Below are 2,912 nucleotides of genomic sequence, written 5' to 3'. Positions count from 1 at the left end.
TTTTTTGTTGATTTTTTTTTTTTTTTTTTCTCAATAGCTCGGGTGAGAGAAATTTCAGTTGAATGGGTGAGGGAGTGGGAGGGTGATGCATATTTTCAAGTAGGAAGTGCTTGGGTGGGCTTCTAGAAGGTTCAGAAGGAGCAAAGAAGGGGCACCTGGGTGGCTCAGTCAGTTAAGCGTCTCCCTTCGGCTGCGGTCGTGATCCCAGAGTCCTGGGACTGAGCCTTGTGTCAGGCTCCCTGCTCAGTGGGGGGGCTGCTTCTCCTCCTCTCTCTGCCTCTCCCCTCACTCATGCTCACGCGTGCTCTCTCTCTCTCTCTCTCTCAAATAAATGAGTAAAATCTTTAAAAAATGAGCAAAAAAGACACTAGAAGCTGAGAGTGGGAGAATCAGAGACACAGGCTAGGAAAAGTGTGTCCATCTGGCCTGGGTAACCCCCCACACCTGCCCCTAGTCTCTCTGCCCTAGGCTCCTTACTACTTCATTGTGTGGGGCCAGTGCTGGGGTCTGCAAACCATGTTGCTTACGGTTCTTGGCTCTTGCCAGCTGGCTTTCGCTAACTAGGCCTGGGAGGAAGGGGAGGGAGAAGATGCTACCTTCTGTCTCCAGTCCCTGTCAGCATGTCTGCAGCCAGGGCCAACAGCTCCCACCGCAGCCTTCCCGGCCCACGGCTCTGCAGCTGCAGCCACACTGCAGGTCAGCCGCATCCCCTGCTACCCGCCTCTCCCTCCTGTCCCCAGTCTCAGCCGTGGTGGCCTCTCTTCCATGGTACTACATGTTACTATTGTCCGGGTACCTCAACAGGACTGGCTCCTCTCTCAGCCCTCTAACACAGTGTAACCGTTTCCTCCTATTATATTTGGAAACGCCTACATAGTTTCTGTGTTCTGGAACAGACCCTGGCTGTATGTAGTATTTGTCCATGTATATATATTCCTATTTATGTGTAACCAGGTATCCAACAGACACACATCAAAATGACCCAAAATCATTAACGTAGATAAAGGAAAAAGAAAAGGAAATGTTAAGAATTTTAGGCTGAGAAAAAAAAAAATTCGTCTTTAAACTTGTTCCCAGCTTCTTACTGGGTAGGGAGAAGGAGTCTCAAGAATTTAGCAGATTAAATTAATAAATTTAATTAATTTAAATAAAATGAGTTAAAATTCCAAAGTTTCTGCCGAGCCTTTGAGCTGCAAAGGAGAAAAAACCAGGGGGGCTGGTCCTTTGTTCAGCACCATCATAGGGCAGTTTTAGATTTGCAGAAAGGCCTCAAGTTTAGTTTGCACAGGGAATGGAGAGCCTCTTGCTTTGCATCCGTAATCAGCAAAAATTTTGACGATTACTTAGAGAAAGACCTTTTTCTTTTTTTGGAGAAAGACCAATTAAGGCAGGAGCAGAGAGGGCCTAAGGACATGTGTAGCCTGCAAATATGCCAAATGACCAATGAATTTAAAATATTGGTATCTCACATTTGACTAAATTTTAACTACAAAATTGCATATTGATACAGGTTCATCATACATATTCAAGAAATCTAAAACTAGGGATCCCTGGGTGGCGCAGCGGTTTAGCGCCTGCCTTTGGCCCGGGGCGCGATCCTGGAGACCCGGGATCGAATCCCATGTCGGGCTCCCGGTGCATGGAGCCTGCTTCTCCCTCTGCCTGTGTCTCTGCCTCTCTCTCTCACTCTCTCTGTGTGACTATCATAAATAAATAAAAATTTAAAAAAATAAAAAAAGAAAAAAAAAAAAAGAAATCTAAAACTATATGGAGCAAAAAGAGGAAGAAACCCTCACCCCCTGCCCATCCCCCTCAAGCAGGAATCCAAGGAGATCCTATTGCATATATTATACACTAGCTTTGTTTTTTTACTTAACAGTACATCCTTTCAGTGGCTAAATAACATTCCTTGTTCTGGGTGACACAACTCATTATAATCATTGCCAGTTGGTTGGCATTTCTATTTTCTATTTTGAAATTACCATAAAAACGATGCCCTGTTCCTTACCTACTTGTACCTGAGCAAGAAATTCTATGGGAGAGATTTGGGGAAAGGGAATTACTAGCCTCGAGGTGGGCACACTTAAAATGCTGACACTGCCCGATTGCCCTCACCAGTGTCTGTGGAGGAGGAGAGTGCGTGCTTTTCTGCATCCTCGCACAGGGCAGGCATTACAGGCCTTTTAAAGTGTCTTCTAGTCTGGCTGGGGAACCGGGGCACCTCTTTGTTTTTCACATTCCCTTGATTAACAGTGAGGCAGAGTACCTTTCATACTTTCATTAGCCAACTGCATCCCTTTTGCTATGAATTGCTTTTTTATAGCCTTTGCTTATTTTTTTTTAATTGGATTGTTCATTTCCCTTTCTAGTTTATAGGAATTCTCACATGCATCATGGATATGAATCCCTGTGTATTACTTGTACGCAAGCATAAATGTGGCTTGTACCCTTACTGCTGTGGCATAGCTGGGAGAGATGAGCTGCTGGTTTCCGGAGGGAGGACTGCTCACAGAGAAGGCAGCCACGATAAGGAGAAAGAGGCAACAGATGGAAAGAGGGAGTAAGTCTTCATCCCCTCTGTGGGGTCAGGGCAGTGATGTGTTGAGGAAAACACGTAATTTGGAGATAAACGGATTAATGTTCATCCCTTACTAACTGCAACTTTGGACAAATTAACTTCTTGGAGGCTCAGTTTCTCCTACAATACAGAGGATTTAATGACATTTACTTTATATAGGATTGTTGTGTAGGAATAAATGAGTAAACCCATGTCAAGGACTTGCTTCAGGGTCTGTTTGAGCAATACACAGTTTATAGTGTGAACCCAACGGAAGGAGATAACTCGGATGCCTTCTGACATTTCAAAGGGCCACAGACACATAAGCTGAATTAATTTACCATAGTACTATCCC

The sequence above is a fragment of the Canis lupus genome, chromosome 1 (genome assembly GCF_003254725.2).
Source record: "Canis lupus dingo isolate Sandy chromosome 1, ASM325472v2, whole genome shotgun sequence".
Classification (NCBI taxonomy): Eukaryota; Metazoa; Chordata; class Mammalia; order Carnivora; family Canidae; genus Canis; species Canis lupus.
This window is presented reverse-complemented; position numbering follows the sequence as displayed.